Source organism: Leucopleurus acutus (genome assembly GCF_964270905.1).
Source record: "Leucopleurus acutus genome assembly, chromosome: 1".
In the NCBI taxonomy this organism is placed as follows: Eukaryota; Metazoa; Chordata; class Mammalia; order Artiodactyla; family Delphinidae; genus Leucopleurus; species Leucopleurus acutus.
Genome location: NC_139142.1, coordinates 189,662,048 through 189,684,922, shown reverse-complemented (window position 1 = coordinate 189,684,922; position 22,875 = coordinate 189,662,048). Strand labels below are relative to the sequence as shown.

At 41.9% G+C, this 22,875-nt stretch overlaps 1 protein-coding gene across 2 annotated transcripts in view; it reads left to right on the top strand.

Moving 5' to 3' along the window:
- The window catches only part of NEBL (nebulette), a gene marked incomplete at its 5' end in the record, with an annotated part of 331,363 nt that overhangs the window by 67,914 nt on the left and 240,574 nt on the right, over positions 1–22,875 (top strand). The window lies entirely within an intron of this gene.

The following is a 22,875-nucleotide window of genomic DNA, read 5'->3' as shown; positions in this document are numbered from 1 at the left end:
TAAACCTCAGTAGGGATATGTATTTAGGCTGAAGAGCAGGAAGTGAACAGCAGGGACCAGTAAGCATGAAAGGTGAGTTCTGAGCCAGGTGGGAAATGGCTAATAACAAAACTGGATGGGGGCAGCGAGGCTGCTCGGCTCTCTGATTCCTAATCCCTGGCCCTTGGCCTCAGGTGTTTTGGTGTAACACAGGTCAGCGAGGTGGATAAGGACTAAAAGAAAAATGTTAAGTGTGACTGATTTGTTCATTCTAAAAATATATTCTTATAATTAAGGGGAAAAAACAGAGGAGGGAATGCCCAAGTACTTGTGCTTGAGAAGATAGACATTATCTTTGTTTATAGCAAGAATCTATGTTTGCAGTTTTATCAGGCAGAGATTCTTGGGGCGATACTGTTTTGTAAGCAGTTCACTGCGGAGATAGAGGCTCTTGAACAACCTAAACTTATTTTATTGAAGTATAGTTGATTTAAAATGTTTGAACAGCTTAAGTGCCGTATTTGTCTGACTGGGCAGGAATTCCATTTTCCCGGGGCTCACAGTGCCCCTGGGGGAGATGCAGCGGTCAGCCTTGGCCAGGTTAGGTGTGAGTGGCGAGCGGGACACCCATGGACAGCCGGAACGTGGGGGCCAGAGATCCGGGCTGGGAGTATGAGCTGGGAGTCATCGATCTAGAGGCAGTGCGTGTGCTTTGTATCTTCACCACGCAGTAAAACATGACGTGCAATCATTTTTAAGTTTAAAAGAAGGCACAGTGCTACAAAAGGTTAACTTAAATATTAGAACCATGAAATTATTTTTCTTAGAAAGACACGTCTGTTTTCATTTTCTTCTTTTAACTCTCACGGGGACTTTCATTCAGAGGAGCGATTGATTGTGTCTGGGAGGAGGCGGGGTACGGGAGGAAGGCGGAGCTGTGCTTGGGGCGTGGTGGTGAGTGAAGGGCGGTCCTTGCCCTCCCACCTCCCGTTCGCTCTTCTAGCCACTTCTGGCAGCCCCACGCCTGTCCTTAACCCCCCGACTCTCCCCTGCTCTTCACAGGTCGATAGTACCCCACTTTTGGGGTAAACTCGGAAGCTCCTCTTCAGTCCACCTTTCTGGGTCTCTGTGCCTCCGGCCTGCTCTCCCGCGCTCATCTCTCTCCTTTCTCCAGTGCTGTTTCCCCTGAGCTCTGACCTTGAAACTTCCCCAGAAGCTCTGGTGCTTCCCACTCTGATTGCTCCCTGAACAGGCTCATTGGATCCCGGACTTCAGTTACCATCTCTAAGCCGATGGTCCGTTTTTGGCGTTCAGCTCTCACCTTGAGTTCTCCAGCTGTGCCCTGGACACGCCCCCACTTACATGTGTAAATGCGGGTCCCTTGAGCAACTCAGACTTCTTGTGCCTAGGAATGGCCTCGTATTTCCCCCATAGGCCTGTTCCTCCTTCCTTGTGCCTTGTTCCTGAATGTCAGTGTCCTCCAGACTCTGCTCAGGACAGAAAAACCAATGTCAGCTTTGATTTCTTCTCCTTCATCCCCTATAAGATCCTGTCAGATCAACTAGATCTCCTTGTTATGTCTCACTTTTTCACTCTCCTCTGTCACCACATGAGTTCCAGCTCCGTCCTTCTTCATGGGGAGTGCTGTGTAACCCTCATTTTGAACCACACCATCCCACCCCCAGAGCTTTGCATGTGCTGCTGCTTCTGTCTCAAACAGCCTTTTCGTCTTCGTTACCCGCTTAGGACGTCGCCTGTGCTCATTTCAGATGTTACTTCTGGGAAGCCTTCCTTTAACCCCGGACATTGGATTATTCGACTCTGGAGAAGGGTTGGCAAATACTTTTTATTTCACTTGCCAGCCTCAGTCAGTTTTCTGGAATGTTGGGGTCAGCGAGATTCTGAGGTCAAGTCCATCCTCTGTGGGAAGGGGTGCTGTCATTATTCTTTGCTGGCAGCACCTGTGACTGATATCTGCCTCCCTTCTTTTATAGTCACTGTAGTCAACTGTGTTTCTGTCGACCGAATATTCCAGTTTCCTTTCCCATGCTTCCGTTCCCTGCAGGAGGATTGTTCCTTCTGGCCTGGCTGGACTCAGGAATGGCCATTGACTTACCTTGGCCAATGAAATGAAGGCAGAGGTGATGGTGTCACTTCTGGGCAGAAGTTTTATGAACCAGTATGTGGTGCTCTGCATCTCTTCCTGTACACGAGGAGTGACGACATGGAGATAGATATTTGGGTCCCAGGGTGAGAATGTGGACCCTTAGGTGATTCGTGGTAGACATGTAGCATGAGTGAGAAGAAAAACTGCTGTCAGTGGGAGACACTGATAATTTTGGGTTGTTTGTCCCCACAGCGTAATCAAGCCTATCCTGATTGGTAGACAATATCTACTGTGGTGTTTTCTGTTTTGCAAACGGTCAGATTCAGAACAGAAATCGATTAGCTGACTTCAGAATGTATCAGGAGCCATTTAATTCGTTTCAAACTTTCAGTTTCTGAGTGATTTCCATGTGAATTTTTTTTCTTCTAATGATGGATTATGGAAAATCATATCTCAGGTGCTTAATTGTTATAAAATCTCAATTATGTGGAGGTCAGGACTGCAAACCAGGGTGGAGAAAACGTCATGTAATTTCCAAGATCTCAGACATCTGAAGTAGCTGTCACACATTCCAAATACCGGAGCCCCAAGACGTTATTGCTTTATAGGCACCACTTCAAAGGCTTTAGTTTTAGTTGCACAGGTTTAACAAGCTTAGTTATCAAATTCCTCTGCTTTAGCCGATTACAGGCTACTAATTAAGAGAGGTGGATTGTGAACACTACTAGAGGCAGTTCTACTGAAAACAGGCTGAAGAGAAAGTCTGAAAAAGAAGGAGACAGAAAACTTAAGAAGTGACCCAAGAGTTCATAAATCCCTGCCATAGGGAGGCTTTTAGGATTGCAGCACGCAGCCCTGTATGAATCAGTAGCCAGGGGGCCTCAGTGATAATTTATCGAATGAGGATGAACTTGAGTCATCAAGAAGAAAAGTTTAATTATGTATTATACCCCAACAGGGCAGGGTTGTCTTATGAAACTTAACCATAAAAAGTAAAAGTGAGGCACTTCCCTGGTGACGCAGTACTTAAGAACCCACCTGCCAATGCAGGGGACACGGGTTCAAGCTCTGGTCCGGGAAGATCCCACATGCCGCGGAGCAACTAAGCCCGTGCGCCACAACTACTGAGTCTGCACTCTAGAGCCCGCGAGCCACAACTACTGAGCCCATGTGCCTAGAGCCCGTGCTCGGCAACAAGAGAAGCCACTGCAATGAGAAGCCCGTGCACAGCAAGGAAGACCCAACGCAGCCAAAAATAAATATATATATAGGAAAAAAAAAGTAAAAGTGAGGTAAAAAACAGTGTTAGTTTTCAGAAACCCCAGTCATTCAGTCATTCAACAAACTTATTGTTGACAACATTAGACATTGCTAGTCACTGGGGGCACATGGAGATGTTAACTGTCTCTGTCCTCCAGGAGTACACAGAGGTAGGAAAATAAATGAATGTGAACACTGTGTCTTGTGTTTTCCTGTAGGTGTACCCAGATATGATAGAAGCTCAGAGGAGAGAGGCAGGCAGATTCTTGGTGAGGGAGAGTAGATGGTGGATTAAGAAAGATCCCTTGCAAAAGAAGTAGTTGGAAGTCTAGATGGATAGTTTAGCAGACAAACAAGTTGGTTAGGATTGACCCTGGGGGTGGGGGAACAGACAGTGAGCACCAAGTTGCCCAGGCATGAAAGTGTGTGATGTATTTGTGGTGAGGGCAGAGCCTGTGGTTCTAGAGGGAGATGAGGTTGGCTTTCCATTTTCCCTAAGGTTGGCAGTTATACGAGTTGTGATTAGATTCCTTATTACTGGTAACTATTCTTGATTTTTAGTTTCACCAGAAGTCTGATTTCTAATTTGCACCTTCAGAAACACAATCTCCAAGCTATTCTTTGGTTTCAGTGTTTTAAAGAAAAATTTTTTCAGGGAAACAGATAAAGAGCATTGGTAACCTTGTAGAAATAGCATCATGCCGTTTGAGTTATGGGGTCTTAACGCAATTGCTACAGAATTAGAAATCTACCAGTCATTGATTTCTCCTTACAAAAATTGTGCAGCTTTGCATAAGCTAATATCGACTGTGGGGTATTTCTAAACACAAAACACAAAATACAAATGAGCTCTATTTTATATTGGCCCTAATAATAAACAGCATAGAATTGAACCTTTAAATTCCTGTGAAAATTATGGTGAAGCACAATCAATGGTACTGCTCCTGTCTCTTTAGTTTCTTTTCTATATCACTGCACCAGTAGAATACTAAATCCTGACCAGTGAATACATATTTATGGATTTTTTTTCAAAATACATTTTATCAAAGGAGTATTTTGAAGATAAGGCAAAGTAGCCTATTTTAAGAAAATCCTAAATGAAAAAGTGCACATTTCCATTTCCACCTCTCCCCAATGTATCTAAAATATTTTTATGTTTATTCATGATGTCTGAGAGACTTGTCTACCCTGCAGAGTATGATGCCAATGAGGAAGAAATATCCTGTTGTCTGGCTGTCATGGGGTTCATTTGTATATATATATATATATATATATATATATATATATATATATATATATATATATATATATATGTGTATATATATATATGTATATATATATATTTTCATATTTGTGTATGTATATTAGAATAAAATTTTACTTTAACAAAAGTAAACTTTTTAATCTTTATGGAGAAAAAAATGGTTTTAATGTCTTAATTAAATGAGCATTTACGTGTTTGATGTTTTTAAAACGTTGTTTAAAATACTCTGTTGTAAAAAATTCAGTGTTTTTAAAACAATGAGAAGAAAGCTGATGGAATTAATAAAGTCTCTGAAGTATATTATACTTTTGGAAAAAATACAGAGATTTCAAGAATAGAATGCGATGGAGCATAAGAAAGAAAAGGATCCTCGCATGGAAGCTGAGCAGCTTTAGAGGGTGATTCTCTCCAAATCTGCGGTCGTTTGTCTTCTGAGAGTTCACGGTATTGGTTCACAGCTGGGAGGAAGCTGTTTAGGCACAGCGAGGGTGACAAGCACGGTGAGGCTGCCTAAGCAGAGAGGAGATCAGATGGGCATAACCCTTTCACATTTTTCTGCACTAACCCACTGGTCTCTTCTCTAAAAAGCATTCATGTGCGACAGGGCTAGCCATGCATAAACTCCCCGCCAGGCTTCCTAATGAGTTGACCAAGAACCATGACCAGACCAGGTGGTTAAATTCACGTCAAGGTTTGGCAGCAAGCAGGCACGCCCCAGGCAGGAGTGTGTGACCCCGGTGCTCTGGCGAATGTTGCTGGGGATTTAACAGGAGGAAGACGGCAAGGTTACTTCATTCATTCAGTGTTTCTTGGAAGTCTATCCCGAATAAGGCACTGTGAGTTTGTAGTGAGACTCTTCAGCTATTGTGAGTCTCATTTTTTAATCCTGATCTTTTTATACTTGGGCAGCCATTCAGTTGTGTTTATTGAGTGTCCATTTAGCAGGCAGAGAGAAAGGGAGTCTAGGTTCTTGCCCATAAGACAGTTAAAGTGTCATCGAGGAGAGGAACAGTATATATAAGGCAGTTGGGGAGCAAGGCAACAATGTATACAACTGCATCCAACACCCAGACCATAAACAGATGTACTGAGCAGAACCGCACAATTGTGGTTGAATTAAAGGGGCAGAGAAATTTGAGGACGACTCAAGGCCACTCCCATTCTCTGGACTCTAGGATTTAATCTCAGTTCCATCAGTCTGAGACCTCAGTGGCTGGTTTATGCATCCAGCAGTTGGTTAGGGCCTGGAAACCAGCATATGGTACCCAGGTATGTGGGACCTGGTGCTGGAAATTCAGGTTACAACTTTACACCAGAGACTGTCTTTTTCTGAGATGGCAGCTGTATTAGTCATGACTCTGTGGGGACAAGTGAGAGAAACCCAGTCTACAGTGGCTTCAGTAGGAAAGGGAACACTGGCTCTGGAAGGGTACCAGATCTGTTAGAGTTGTAGGGAGAGCTGAGGGACCACAGCGCAAAGAGAGAGCGTCTTTCTTCTAGCGTTGTATACATACTTCAGGAAGAACTCGGATTGTGGGTCATATGTACCCCTTAGACAGATGACTGTTGTGGTGGTGGGGAGGGGTGGGCTCTGTCCCCAGAAGAGGGACAGGGAAGCTTCCTGGACAGATACAACAGCTACACAGTTCAACCAATTTAAATAGACTCTTGCTTGCCCTGGGGTCACTCCGTGCTGCCCCGGGTCTGCCTAGATAGGCCCTCCTAACTTACTTTATTTTCTTATACCCTAAAAATCTTTAAAGCTTTTATACCCAACGGGGCTCTGCTGGCCTCTGGTAAGCATTAATGTTTATACTTATCGCTGTGGTCCTTGGTCTATGAAGCAGTCAGCAGGAAAAGGGCACATCCCTCCTGCATTTCCTGTAATTTTCCCTTTTAAGATAAGCGTATTTTCAAGTCCTTAGGGATAGGGACAGTATTCTTCCCTCCTGTGCTAGTTCGCTGGTATAGGACCAAGCTGGGCAATGGAGTGGGATGAGGGGATGGCCAGTTGCGGCATCAGATTATTTATTCTACTCTCTTGACACATTCTTTTTTTTAAACTTTTTTTGGGGAAAAATCTCAAACTTACAAAGGTTTTAAAGTACACTATAAAAAACATTTCTTTTGCCCCTGAACCATTTGAGAGTAAGATGCCAGCATGATGCCGCGTCACCACCGGATATTTTAGTGTGGCTTTCTTATAAGCCAGGGCATTCTCCTACATAGTCACAGTACAACCATCAAAATCAAGAGACTACTATTGATTTGTTGCTGTCATCTGATCCTCAGACCCCATTCCCGCTTTGCCAGTTGTCCTAATACCCTTTAGAGCAGAAGCATCCAGTCTAGAGTCATGTGCTGCATTTGCTTGTCCTGTTTCTTTAGCTTCCTTCAACCGGCAACGATTCCTTAGTCATTCAGTGACTTTCATGATGATTTTGAAGGTCAGTTGATGTTCCTCAACTTGAGTTTGGCTGATGTGTCTTCATGACTGTATTGAGGTTAGGCTTCGCAGGCAGGGATTCCATGGACATGGTGCTGTATTCTTTTCATTGCCTCCTACCAGGTGACACACATTTTTGATTTGATCCATTACTGGTGATGTTCACTTAATCACTTGATTAAGGTCATGTCTGCCAGCCTTCTCCTCTGTAAAATTACTTTTTTCCCCTTTGTAATTAATACGAACTTTGTAGAGAGTCCTTTGAGACTAGATATGCGTCCCGGTCCTCTCACCAGACTTTTAATTTGTTCGTTCATGTTTTTTTTTTTTTTTTTTTTTTTTTTTGCGGTACGCGGGCTTCTCACTGTTGTGGCCTCTCCCGTTGCGGAGCACAGGCTCAGGACGCACAGGCTCAGCACGCGCAGGCTCAGCGGCCATGGCTCACGGGCCTAGCCGCTCTGCAGCATGTGGGATCTTCCTGGACCGGGGCACAAACCCGTGTCCCCTGCATCGGCAGGCGGACTCTCAACCACTGCGCCACCAGCGAAGCCCCATTCATGTATTTTTATCAGTACAGACTTATGATTTCCTATTTAATTCAGTGGGTTATAATCCATCACTATCATTATTTATTTTGGTCCTAAAATGGTCCCACACCTGGCTAGTGTGACCCCATATAAGCAAGTTTCTGTGTCTTTTTGACACAATTCTGTCATTCTTTAGGCACCTCCTTAGTTTCTGACACATGAAGGTATTCTAGGCTCATCTGATATTCTCCCTGTCCATCTTTGGAATCATCTATTTCTCCAAGGATCCCTGGTTTCTTTTAGTGAAGAATGGTTTTAGAAACCAAGCATTAGGGCATTAGGTATGCTTATCGCTATTGGGGTGTTGCTGCTTCCGAAGCCTGGCTCCTGTCATCTTCTATATATTTACTTATTTGACCCCCCCCGCCCCGTATGTACTAAGTTGCATGTCACTGTGCTGGCTGTCTTTCGCACCCCACACCCGTGGGAGGCTCTGCCATCCTGTAAGGCACTATAGCTCTCCCCTACCTTTAATGGTGGCCACATTTATTTTTAGGCCAGCTTAGGAAACAAATGGAAAGATTCCTTATCATTCAGTATCATAACCCATAACTGCAGTTTTGCTGGGCTTAGTAGATGTGATGGTAAAGTAATACTGGATCAAATTGTAAAGTAACACATACCAGAATGTTACTCTCTGGGCGAGTATCCTTTGTTGCAATAGCCCTGTTGGGAGGTCACATGCTCGTGCCATTGATGCCACTGAAGTTCTGTTGCTCAGACAGGCTTGGAACACCTCCTTCTGGGACTGCTTTTATAACTGCCTTACGAGCCAGTTCAGAAACCCAGCCTTGTTACTCTCCTGTCATAGTCCTCCTTAAAAGCAACCAGAGCTACTTAAACATCTTTGGGAAAGTGGTATTATTTCCACCGTGAGCCCCTTAAGAGCTGAGGCTGTCTTCATGTGGCGTAGTGTCCAACGCAATAATTGTTGAATAATTCAATGAATGAATCTTATTTTTGGTTCAGTTTTCTCCAGCTTATGTATCAGATTTAGTTCCAGATGACTCAGCTGTTTCCGAAAATGAAATCCACCCTCAAAGTATGAATATTTACCACAGTTGAGAAGAATCAAAAGTATGTCTCAGGCAGTGAATATAATATCAAAAGAGGAATTTTCACTGAGTTTTGAGCAGCCTCAAGAATATGTGTATAATGTTCCAAAGCACCCAGTTAGAAGGTGATGACCTTCTTTTATTGTCCATATAAGTTGTGTTTGTTAAAAGATTAGCATCATTCTTTTATAGTCAGTCATATTTTATATGCATCATAAACTAAATGCTGAGAGTCAGATCACAGCCACCAGAAATATCTCCCTGTGTTTTATCCTTCACTGATGGTGATTTGTGATCAGAGCTACTAGCTGCAACATCATATAATGCTATTCTCACCACTAAAGAACGTAATACATGTTGTTCAAAGCAATAATATAATAATTATTGATATAAAATATCCATATTCTGCTCCTCCCCTGAGCGTTCTATCTTGTCATTGCCCAAGGCTTCTGTCACGTCCCCTTATTATACAAAAGAGGAAAGATCAACGTAGAACAGGGGCAGAGCTTCCTCGAGGGGTTCAGAGAACAAAACAATGATCATGTATGTCAGTGTATGTTGGTTCCTCCAAATGTTTGTATGACTGAAATATTTAAAAAATTAACAACTTTGGCAATCTTGAAGGAAGAAAACAAAGTTGAATAAATAGAGGAACATGCAGCTCAATATGTGTGATGATGTGTTTGTGGGGTGCATGGGGAGCGGGTAAATGAAGATAGGAGCCACAGACCTTCATGAGGGGTCGTTGCCCCTCTTCAGTCGTTAGGTTTGGGTTAGAGGTTGCTGGGCTTCTGTGTATATTTACCCCGGGAGCTCTTTCAGAGCCCCTGTTATGTCAAGGCAATGTGGGGTTGGGGCTTGGAGAAAAGGATGAGGTTCCAGTCTTCAACTCACAAATTCTGTGTGCCTGCCCTCGAGCAGGTTATTTAACCCTATGAATCTCGCTTTCCTGTCTCTAGAATAGGATGGTCACACAGGTGTATTGGGAGGCTTAGTGAAAGCACCCACCAAATAAATCACATAAATGAAAGTCTATCAAAGTGTTGTTTTCCCTGTGTTTTATATTGTATTAAAAAAAAAAATCTCAAGATGGTGTCACTGTTTCCTTTTCACCAACTCATTTTCTTTCCCAGTCCCTGCCCACTTGTCTCTCTACCAGGGCGGTGCCCAAGATAACTTTCCCAGATTGCCATGCCCTATGGGAGACTCCGGCCAGAGTTTATAGGGAAGGTTTCACGGAGGCAGGCTGATAGGCACCTTCATGGGAAGGTTGGATTTCTAGATAGAAAAGCAAGGGAAGGTTCTAAGAGAAGGGCATTTACTATAAGATTTACCATTTATATTTGGGAGATAGGAATACAGACATTCTGATGTTTCTATTAAGGCTGTCAGCCAGAGTCACACGTGCTTCTTATGGTTGGATCAATTGATACACCCGTCCCCTGGATCAGGGAGCAAACTGGAATCAACAGTGCCACCAAGTGGCACCAGGCTAATCAGCAAGTGGAAACACTAAGACAGCAACTTCTTCCAGGGCATTGGCCAAGTGTCCATCTCTGTCTCTTTCTTTTTCTAAAAATCAAGGATATTTTCCTTGGCTGGATAGAGAGAGAATGATCTGGGAAATGAACCTTCCTCTGGCATGTGGCAAAGTATAGATAGATGATTCTTCTTTATTAAGCAATCGAAACTGTTGAAGGCCTGCCCAACTGAGCATGTCATGGAGGTAGATACCTCTGCGTATGTGTATACAGGTCATTTGTAAAAACAGCAGCATGGGGCTGTGTGCTGGGATTTGAGAAGTATTTCGAGGTGCATCGACCAGGAATGAAGGTCCAGGATGATATATACTATAGACAATTCTAAACAGTATAGACAATAAAAGGACTATATTTAGGAAAGGAAAACATTTATTATACTCGGTGATATTTTCAGTTTTTATATGGAGGATTTGTTTTTCTGATTGTAAAAGTGCTCACCATAGTAATTTGGAAAATTTATTATTAAAAAAATACATTTTACTTGTTCAAACGTTTTGTAAGTAACACAGGATGTTAAGGTTTTCAAGATATGCAGACGTCTACTTCATCCGTGTCCATTCTTCTGTCATTAAGACAAGAATATATTTGTACTTATGCTGCTGTTTTCATTTTTAGGTCTACTTTTAGATGCAAAAGGTGAGATGAACTTCCAGCCTCAATTGTTGCTTTCCCCATTACTTGTTTTTTTTTCTCACCTGTAGAACACATCATCTATATCCACCCTCCCCTCCATTCCTGATTTTCAGAATAGTGACTGTGGTGAGAGCCAGAATTCTAGAGTCAGTGTCTCATCGTCCCTGCTGTGGCTCGGACTCTGCAGTATTCATTTTACTCGATCGTTTGGCTCTTTGTGGTATTGCTTTCCTAAGCGCTAAAGCACTTTCTTGTGGTCATGAAGGGTGTTGAGCTGCTAAAAGCTTTATCAATCCTGTTGTGCCCGAGAGGCATTAACCCCAGAGGAGAGAGATTTCCTCCTACCTTCTGGGTGTATTGGGTGGGACGGACGGGTGCTATGGGATTTCTGAACGAGATGGAAGTGAGGTACAGAACACCAGGAGGGTGAGTGGAACCAACAGAACATCGGATGAATTCTAACTATGAAAAAGACAGTGGTTTTATTTTTACTCTCAAAAGTAATTTAAAACTTACCTTACCGTGCAGCAAATATGAAGGGGATAAGTGAGGTAAGAAGCTTTTATTTCTTTTTCCTCATTTTTTTTTTTTAAAAAGAAAGGTAGATGAAGCATGATTTTTCAGTACTGCTCAGACCAAAAAGCAAGATAGACTCTAACAACCTTAATTTAAAAATAAGTATTATAATGTAGATAATTTTTGGATTTGGATGGCTATTATTTTAATATATTATTTTTATTATGATTAAAATATGATTTAAATTTACTATTTAAACCGTCTTTAAGTGTTCAGTTCTGTGGCATTAAGTACGTTCACATTGTTGTGCAGTCATCACCACCATCCATCTCTAGAACTTTTTAATCTTCCCGAACTGAAACTCTGTACCCATTAAACAATAACTCCCCATTCTCCTCTCCTCCTGGCCACTGGCAACCACCATTACACTTTCTTATTTATTTATTTTTTTTGCGGTACACGGGCCTCTCACTGTTGTGACCTCTCCCGTTGCGGAGCACAGGCTCCGGACGCGCAGGCTCAGCGGCCATGGCTCACGGGCCCAGCCGTTCCGTGGCATGTGGGATCTTCCCAGACCAGGGCATGAACCCGTGTCCCCTGCATCAGCAGGCGGACTCCCAACCACTGCGCCACCAGGGAAGCCCCACCATTCCACTTTCTATCTTTATGAACTGATCACTGTAGGTACCTCATATACATGGGATCATACAGTATTTGTCCTTTTGTGACTGGCTTAAATCGCTTAGCATGGTGTCTTCAAGATTCATGTGTTTTAGCATGTGTCAGAACTTCCTTCCTCTTTAAGGCTGAATAGTATTCCATTGTATGTATATATCACATTTTGTTTATTTATTCACCCATCAGTGGGCACTTGGGTTACTTCCTCTTTTTGGCTGTGGTGAGTAATGCTGCTATGAACATGGATGCACAAATTTCTGTTGGAGTTCCTGCTTTCAGTTCTTTTAGATATATACCCAGAAGTGGAGTTGCTAGGTCATATGGTAATTCTATGTTTAATTTTTTTAGAAACTACCATACCGTTTTCCACAGCGGCTACACCATTTTACACGCCTGCAATGAACAAGGGTTCCAATTTCTCCACATCCTTGCCAACACTCGTTAGTATTCTTTTTTTATAATAGCCACCTTAATGTGTGTGAAGTGGTATCTCCTTGTGGTTTTGGTTTGCATTTCTCTAATGATTAGTGATGTTGAGCATCCTTTCATGTGACTAGTGGCCATTTGTAGATTTCCTTTGGAGAAACGTCCGTTCAAGTCCTTTGCTTATTTTAAAATTGGGTTGTTTGTTATTTTGTTGCTGAGTTGTAGGAGTTCTTTGTGTATTCTGGATACCCATACCTTATCAGATAAAGGATTTGCAGATATTTTCTTAGGGTGGCTGTATTTAAGTGGATTGAGGATTTAAGTGGATGATACCCTGGGCTGAGAAAATCTACCATTCGAGTGATGTAACTTAGTAGACAACTGCTGAAAGCTAAGGTTCGAAGAAAATGAAGGTTACCCTCTGGACAGGCAGTCCACGCTAGAGAGCGGGGGGCAGAATCTTTCACTTTGGGGCAGCCACATCATCGGGAAGGGCTGGGTTTGCAAGTGTAAAATAGCTCCTGCCACCTCTTCTCCTCAGTGTGATAGGTTGGTTATGTGAAATCATTGCCATTTGGTGTAACATCACAGATCACTGATGTAACCGTGTGAGACCCAGGTAATCAAGTTAACGAAGGAGCTGTTCTTAGGTCTTGTTACTTCAGGGGATTGAAGAAGAAAAACAAGCTCTCCGTTTACAGCTCACCTGTTATCAGCCAGTGACACAGCCCAGTTAGTCTCCAACCATTTTAAAGAAATGAAGAAATGGGTGGGTGTTCCAGAGGTGTTTTCCCCTTAGCATTTATTTATGTAAGTATTTGTTGCTAGATCCCTTCTTGGGTTTGTAATTCAAAATGTTATCATTGTATTTCGAGAGTGGGTATGCCACTCTTATTTCAGAACAGAGAAACATTTCTTTTATCTTATTTTTTTTTTTCTTCTTCTTTTTTGGGTGATAGTCCTAAAGGAATCCCACAGAAGCCGATGGCAGGATCTCTGCCTGTGATGAGCCATCAACCTCACTGGGCCTGGGTCTAAACAGGCATAGGAGGTGTGGAGTAAACATATTTATAAGTACAAGCAGACACACTTAAAATGATGCATGTTTATGCTAAAGGATGAACTGGGATGGTCCATAGGCCTGGGGGTGGGGAGAAACCATGAAAGGGCGAGGATTTTTTTTTTTTTTTTTTTGCAGTACGCGGGCCTCTCATTGTTGTGGCCTCTCCTGTTGCGGAGCACAGGCTCCGGACGCACAGGCTCAGCGGCCATGGCTCACGGGCCCAGCCACTCCGCGGCATGTGGGATCTTCCCGGACCCCACGAACCCGTGTCCCCTGCATCGGCAGGCGGACTCTCAACCACTGTGCCACCAGAGAAGCCCCCGGGGCAAGGATTTTTCAGCATAGCTTTGAAAGACGGCAATAACATGAATTGGCATAAAAACAAGATTATAGTTGTAGTAGGCATTTTATAGCATCATCGTCTCTTTTCCTCCTTGCTATGTGTAACAGGATTCATGGAAATCCATTGGGTCTGAGGATTTGTTTGGGGGGGGGGGGATAGTAGGAGAAGGAAAGTAGTGAGATTATTGAGCATAATAAACGAGGGCCCTTTTCCAGGGTTGAGGAATGCATAGCCTCTTGAGCGCGCACGGAAGGCCTTTCCAGCTCTGCGGTCCCTCTTTATGGAGGCCACGCAGCACGCACTGCTTTGTCCCAGCATAGCGGAGGTGCCGGCTCATTTTGTCTCTAACTAGAGTAGAATTGACCTGACAGCTGAGTCCTGAGCTGCTGGTGGGAGTTGGCCCAGAGCCACCTTGCTGCACCCTTCGTGTTCTCCTCCTTCTGTCCCTTGTTCTCCCTGTGATGGCAGCCAAAAGCCCCGTGGCCCGTCTCCTCTGTGCAGTGTACCTTTCAGTGGTCCTAGCACCTGTTTCAGAGGATTCTGTTATTGGCTTCTGTTAAAAGTGGCACCTCTAGGGGAGTGGGTTGAATGGTGGCCCCGAAAGATGTGTCCGCCCAGAGTCTCAGCATGTGATCCTCTTTGGAATAGTGGTCTTTGCAGATGCAGTGAAGGTGCAGCTCTCTAGATGAGATCATCCTGGATTAGGGTCGGCCCTAAATCCAGTGACAAGTGTCCTTATAAGAGACAGAAAAGGAGAAGACACACAGGGCCTAAGAGGGGAGGGCCATGTGAAGATGGAGGCTGAGAGTGGAGTGATGCCTCCAGAAGACAAGGAACGCCAAGGATGGCCTGGCAGTCACCAGATGCGGGGAGAGTCATGGAACGGATTCTCCCTCAGAACCTCTTGGAAGAACCAACCCTGCCAAAACCTTGATTTCAGACTTCAGGCCTCCAGAACTGTGGGAGAATATATGTCTGTTGTTTTAAGCCTCCAGGTTTGTGGTAATTTGTTGTGGCAGCCCTAGGAAACCAACCCATTCCGTGTGTTGGACATGTTAGCTAAGTGGTCCTTATATGAATAGATGGACACGGAGAGCTTTAGGACTGAAAGAAACCTGGAGACACTAATTCAGTCATTTTTTTTTTTAGCTCTGGCTGCACATTAGAATCATCTGGAGAACTTTTAAAAAGGATAGATGCTGGATCCCTAAACCTAAAACAACCAAATCAGAATCTCAGGGGGCTGGGTTAAGGGATTAAAAAAAATTTTTTTTTTAAAGTTTGAACGCATCCTAGGTGATTTGAATGCCTGGGTTCAGAACCACTGATCTCTTCGAGCTGTCCCATTTTTACAGATGAGGAAACCAAGAGTCAGCAAAGCTGCCTTGTGGGCCAAAGAAAACCTTAAAACATCCTTCTGTCAAGGCTGGGAAGGACAAAAACAACTCATTCAGGCAGACGAATGAGTATGTTGGTAAAAATAAAGATTTAGGGAAAAAAGGGGAAGAAATTCATGAATTCATTTCATTTTGGGGTTTTAGTAGACACTAGTGATGAAGAGGGGGAGGAAGAACTCATTTGCTAATATTTTCAAGGGTCCTCCCCCCAGTCCTGTATTTAAAGAGCATTTGTTCACGTAATACAAGAAATGTTGGGCTTCCCTGGTGGCGCAGTGGTTGAGAGTCCGCTTGTCGATGCAGGGGACATGGGTTCGCGCCCCGGTCTGGGAGGATCCCACGTGCCGCGGAGCGGCTGGGCTCGTGAGCCATGGCTGCTGAGCCTGTGCGTCTGGAACCTGTGCTCCGCAACTGGAGGGGCCACAAGAGTAAGAGGCCTGCGTACCGCAAAAAAAAAAAAAAAAAAAAAAAGAAATGTTTCCCTTCTTATACATGCATGCCAGTATAAAATATTTATGAATATTATTACCACCTAAAATGAGATTTTCAGTTTCTTCTTATTCCCTTAAGGAATTTGAATAGAGCCTAGATTTCTCTATGGCAAAGGAAATGAATAATTGTGTTTTAAGTCTTATTATGGTGTTTTAGTAAATAACATAGAAGATTTAATGTTCAGAGTAATTGTTAGGGAAAAAAAAAAGAGTGTCTGTTGAAACAGGACCTTGGATCAGGGCTGTGGTATTAAATCTAATCATCCCACTTAGGCTGTCCCTCCTTTGGAGACTCATAAAGATAAGGGTAACAGGGTAATTGGGATATTGTGTACTCTTTAAAACAACATGATTTAGTCCAAGTAGGAATCGCTGGGTCTCTAAATTAATCCCCTGGGGAACAAATGAAAAATATATATGTGATCTATTGTCGAGGTATATAGTTTGGTGGTTTGATATCTTTTGGAGTGTCTCACATTAATCTGTCATTAAGTTTCACCAGGGCAGTCTTGACGGTGATTAAAGCATACCTAGATAATCAGAAGCTAAAGAAGCCCACGGAGAGATTTACTTAAATGATCTAATCAGCTTTTCTTTTCATAGAAGACACAAAACTGAGGTCCTGATGACTGGAGGGCATTAACAGTCCCAGGGCACTTTTCACAAGAGTCCGGGTATTTAGCCCCAGTGTCCTGGCCAAATTCCAACTCAAGTAATGCCATTTTGTCTCCCGAAAAGTCCCCCTGCAGCTACCAGTGGATACAGTATTATTCTTCCCTTCCTGTCCGAAGTGTGAGGCTTTGTGTGGACGTGGCACTGTGTGCAGCAAATCTGATGCTTCATTTCTATTATGAGGGCCTGCGTTTCGGCTAAGCTGCCACAAGTACGTGGTAGGGGATATTTACGTGACTTGCACTAACGGGCAAATGGCGTTAAGACGTATTCTTTCAGAAAACTTGTTTATGTCTTTTGTAAAAATTGATGGTGTGATTAATCTTATTAGATAATCATCAGACAGGAATACATGTACGTGCATTTTAATCTCTTTGTACGTTATTTTGTTCTATAGAGGGGTAGAAACAATTATGATGACCAGTGACCCATGCCAGGTTGCATTAAAATGTGTAAAATAAAGCATTTCTTAGTTTGTTTAGAAAATGTAAAGAAAGATTAGAAGTGCTCAAAAAAGCAGAAGACGTAAGTGTGGAGTGATGAGATTCTCGATACTCTCCCTGGTTAATTGGCCTAAGGCTCATTGAGAAAATTCTGATTCAGGGAGAAAAGAGATTAATTCTTTTGGCCTGGGCACTGGTTTCATAACAGCAAACCTGGACAGCTTGACAAACTATTTCTGGAATCCTGTGTTTTTTGAAACAGTCTGTTCACTTAGAGGGAAAATTTCCAGTTGGTTTGCGTGAGCCTGTTGCCACAGGGGAGAGTTGGCTGTTTTGTGTGAACAGGACAGCTGATGACTCTCGGAAGTGCCCCATGTCATTTCTTTCTTGGGAGATTGAGAAACCAATACAGAACCTCTTGAGAGGTTAAGGGAAACCAAGGCAGAAAGCTGGGAGAAGAGCTGGTTCCATATGAATTGGAAACTAGTCGTGATGAAGAAGATGAGAAAGTTCCGACGGTACCAGGAGGTACCCTAAATATTTTAGGTTGTAAAGGTCGAAACTTCCAGAATTAGATTATTAGCCAGTATTTAGACATTCAAGCTCCCTTTCTCATTATTTCCTCCTTTGACATTGGTTAGGACTTTTTGGTTGCAAGACAGAAAGGCAACGCAAACTAGCCTAAAGCAGAAGAGAGGATGTACTGCTTTGCTCGCTGATGGCTGAAAAGCCCAGGTGTCAGTGGGTCCTGGGGTTATCATCAGGTTTCAGCTCTTCTCTCTCCTAACTCTTTTCTGGGTAGCCTCTTTCCTTATGATGATGGCAAGATAGCTTTTAAGCATGCTTCAGCCTTATATCCTAGCCAGCTCCGCAGAGTTTTCCTTCCCCATTAGTTTGAATGAAAACTTCAAGATTATTTGCCTGGGTCTGATTTTAGTCACATGCCCATGTCTGTGGCCAGGAGGACGAGACAAACTGAAGAGGTGGGGCTTCGAGCAGCCACACTCAGACCAGAGGGACTGGGTCATTCCAAAGGGAAGAGCAAGTTGATGCTACCAGAGGAGGAACATGGATGCTGAACACCGAAATGCAGACGTCCGTCCCGGACATGTAAATTCTAATGCATTTATTTAAAGGTGCTCACCTACACTTCTTTGACCTTATAGAAGGGTTCAACACATGTGACTATACACACGTAAAGTGGAGAATCACGGAGCTGGCCTCCTAGCCTTGTTTCCCACCCAGTAGAGAAATTCACAATTTCAGTGTCCGTGCTAAGTAGTCTTTCAGCTTCTACTTGAATTCCTTTGAAGATCTTAAGTTTGTTACTCCATAAGTGCGTGTATACCATTTTAATAGGAAGTTCTTCTTTACCACAGTAAGTTGAGAGTTTCCCCTCTCCCCTCTTGACTTTGTGCTAATGGTCCCTTTTCTGCCTTTTGGAGTCACGCGGAGTAAATTTAATCTTTCTAAGCCACGGTCTCGTGGCTCTTTCAAATTCCGTCTTGTCTCTTGGCTACACACACCTATTTCTCTTCATTGTACATTTCTCTCCCCGCTTCCTCCTGTTGCTTCTTTTTTATAATATAAAGAAACCTTATAGGTGCTCATTATTGGAGGAAACTCTGTGTCTCCAATTTAATGGCAATTGTTGGACATGTAATTCATCTTTAGAAGTTTCTCAAGTTTCTCATGAATTACAGTTTGAGGTTCAATATAAAGAGTTTGTCATGAAAGTGAATTTAAAAAATAGCGCTCTCAGACATTTATGTATTCAATTTTAAAAGTAAAGTGAAATTATTTCAGAAACATAGGCCTTTAAACTTTTTTGGTGTGTGTTCTAAATATTCTAAAGATGGAGCAAATGGGGCATGATGACAATAATTCTGAAGTGTCCTAAAATAGTCCATGGATATAAATATTCAGTTAACCTGTAAGAGAATAATGATTTTGTAGATCAGAATTAAGATTCTAATGCACACTTGACCTAGTAAATGAACTCTTAAGGAATGTCTCATTGTTCTCCCTTGTGTTACTGTGTTTTTAGAACAGTAAGTCCAAGCCAAGAATATTAAAATCTTGGCTTTTTAGAGGAAATTCAGAGGCTTAAAATAAAACTTCTTTATTAGTGATTCTCTACTAGCCATTGACGTTTCTGGATCAGTGTCATTTTCCTTTAGCTAAATGTCTTAAACAGATTTGTCTTAGAAAAAGTGTATATTCTATTTCCTGTTTTTTCTACTTTAAATCGATCTCTTTTAATCACTAAATTTTGTTAGTTCTTAACCTTTATTTTTGTTTATAAGCATTAGCAAGAATAAGTTTGATCAACATTGAGTTGCTATCATCTTTATAAGAAATGCAGTAGTAGCAAATTTATTCATTTATCTAGGTGATGATTACTCTTTTCATGAAAAAGTTCTCATTTAATAATATTTTTCCAGCAACTGCAACATATATGTCTGGTGGGTAAAAGTCTGGGGAAAAAGAAATTTGGCATCTTTAAGAAGTGTACACTTCTTACAAGGCAGGGAGGAGAAGCCGAGTGGACTTTACATAGAGTTATCCAAGCCTATGAGAATGGAGGGAAGTGACCCAAGTCTTAGGAAGATTGTTCTTCACTCTCATTTTCCATACAGCTTAATGCTGATGTGGAGAGACTGATGGATCCTGAGTTGGCAGAACTATTAGTCTAAGAGGAGGATGAATTGAGGATGCAGGTGTGGAAGGACAGAGAGGAAGGCTAACACGGAACCGGGTGGAAGAAAGGTGTGCAGCTGCCGATGGTAAGACCAGAAGAGCAACTTGTCACATGCAGTTTCGACTGAAACCCATCACCCCGGCTTTGTTAATGTTTTTACCTAGTGCAATTTCTTTTCCAGTGACTGTTCCAGGAATAACGTGCCAGATGGAGTGAAAGTGTTACTGGGTCGAATGAAATCCTATTACTAGTCCCATCTGCTCACGGCCCCTGGGGCTTTGCAGCTGCAGGATTAAAGACTAATCCTGAGTGACAGACGCAAAAGGGGCAATCCTCATACATAGTAGCTGCTCAGTAAATGCCATTGGATTTGAGTGAAGACATTAGTGATTGATGGGGCTGCCTTTGCAATAAGAAACATGAGTTAAGACATGAACATGTTTTAGAACAGTTTCTGCCTACAATTCAAAAGGAAACGCTTCAGCCCTTCCCATCTTTCTTTCTTCTTAAACAAATACTTTCTGAACACCTGCTAAGTACTTAACTCATTTTAGGTACTGTGTGTGGAAAAACAGTCATATAATCCCAGCTTTTTATGAGGTTGAGGCTGTGTACCTAATTTTTTGTCCTCTAACACAAGCTTTAAAAAAATCATCTCAAATCCTCCCGAATTATTGCCAAGTTTGAAGAAAACAAAACAGCACTTTTATTCATTTGTATGTTAGAGTGTGTTAAGCAGAAAATTGTGATCAATTTCATGATGTAAATATAAAACAGACTGGAAGGGATTCTGTGTTCCTCTGAAACTAAAGTGTATGCTGGGGGTCAGATTTTTCTCTTCACTCAAAGTGAGGTTTCTCCCTGTTCCTTAAAGGCGCTTCCGTGTATAGTTCAGTGCCATCCAGGAATAAACCCTTTCAGTGACTCATTATTGGGCAGACTCGATATACAGGGAGAACTACCTGTACTAAATATTTGTTACAACACACCTTGCTAATATCAGTTAAAAAGCCCCTCTGCTGATTTGTTTCTTCCCTCCAGTTGCCTATCTCATTCTCAAGATTTTTTTTCTTCTGCTTGCACAAATCAATTTCCTTTTTTGGGCTGCTTTTTCCCCTCACCCCGTCTGTCTGTACATCTCTGTGGCACCTATCACCATAGCACCCATTTAATAGTATCTGTGCTAATTATCCTATCTTTAAGACACAGTGGCTTGGTTTGTTAGAACAGAATTTATACTGCATTTCTAATTATGGGCATTTATAGGTAATTGCTTAATTTTGATGTGGTAAGAACATGGTTTGCCATATTTTTAGAAATAGTAATTAGAAATGCATCTCCTAAAATCATTACTTTAAAAACTTCATTAACACTTAAATAAAGAAGCAGAATAATTTAATTAGTAAAAGTTAATAAAAACTTTCAGTTGCCTTAAATGGTCAATAAAACTGAAGGGGATTGTGTGTATTATTAATTTTTTCTTAAAGTTGAGTCAGATCCCTATGTGCTGGATGTGAACTCATGAATTTTCTTTTTCTGTATCCTTGGCCATTGTGTTTATGATTATTGTGGTGGTTGACCTGGATTGTTTTTCTGAGTAGGAAACACCCTCAACAGATAAAAATCAGTGCTTATCTTGGCTTTGCAGTAAAAATCCCAAAATAGCATAAAAGTTTTTAAGGAGTGAACAAATCTGTAGAAATCAGAAAGGAAATATGTATGTGTTTTTAGAAATCTCATTTGAATTCAGATTGTTTTTTGACCTCTACTATATATTTAAATAGGTACTAGTTTTCTATTTTAAGCCTCCATCATTGCTGTGGTTTTTAAACAACAAAGCAAAACAAACTAAAACAAAAATCCCAAGTGAAAAAAAAAAAACTTAACTGTAACTCCAGAGATATTTAAAAGCATTTCTGTAGAGACACAGACGTAGAGAACAAACAGAGAACAAACATATGGATACCAAGGGGGAAAGGGAGGTGGTGGGATGAATTGGGAGATTGGGATTAACATCTATACACTATTGATACTATGTATAAAATAGATAACTAGTGAGAACCTACTGTATAGCACAGGGAACTCTACTCAATGCTCTGTGGTGACCTAAATGGGAAGGAAATCCAGAAAAGGGGAGATGTGTGTACACATAGCTGATTCACTTTGCTGTACAGTATAAACTAACACAATATTGTAAAGCAACTATACTCCAATAAAAATTAAAATCAAAAAAACATTTCTGTTCTACAGTGGGAATCAGAAGGAAAATATAACCAACATTGATTCTAAAAGTTTGAATAGAAAACCTTGATAATCTCAGTCATGTTTCCATGGATTTCATTAAAGAGACATTCCAGCTCCATGTTACTCATTACACTTTATTTATTAAATTTAATTAAATGTAATTCTAATGTTAGTCTAAAATATTAGGTCTCTAATAACTATTAGTGGTTTGATATTAATTGTGAACTTCGAGCATTAGGTACCATGCGGGACAGAAGCCACAGCCTGTGTCCTTGATAGCACATGGGGAGTGATATAGGAGCAGGGCCAGGCATGTGACGTGTGCAAGGGTGGACACCCGAGGAGGTTAGAAATAAGGTGGAAGGTATAAGGGAACAAGATCGTAACTGCGTGTGTGGTTGAGCGTCTCTTTTAAACACCAGGGCTTTTGCTATGTCCTTCAGTCCCTGGAGCAATTGGGCATATATTGTAATGTCCCAAGTGTCCCCAAGCTGAAATCACTCTGGCTTTCATGTACCTGTGGACTTTCGTGCAACCTTTATTTCTAATGCTTTATCTTTTATATACTCAACTTCCACTTTTGGTTCTCCTTTGCAGCAAAATCATTCTTGTAGATTCATCTTCTTGACTGCAGCTTGGCCACCCCTCCCTTCTTTGTGCTCTTTAGGTGTACACTCTTCTCAGATACTCAATACGTTAAAAAAAATTGATGCCACAGCACTGTCACCTTCCCGAGATCCCATTTCAAGTCCTAATTCTGTTGTGTGGAGCAGTAATAAATAGACCAGTGGGGGATTTAGGGGTTGGCCGGATAAGACACATATCTAAATCCTTCAGATATGGAAACAAAGGAACAAAATTTCTAACAGCACTCCTGGGCATACATAACAGATTCCTTTTTTTTTTTCCCTCATTAAACTTTTTTAATGAGTCTCAAATTCTGTGACAGATTTTTGGTCAAGTTGTTTCTATTGCAAAGTAGTGAGTTTAAAAACTAATAACTTAAAACTGCCACACACAAAACAAATG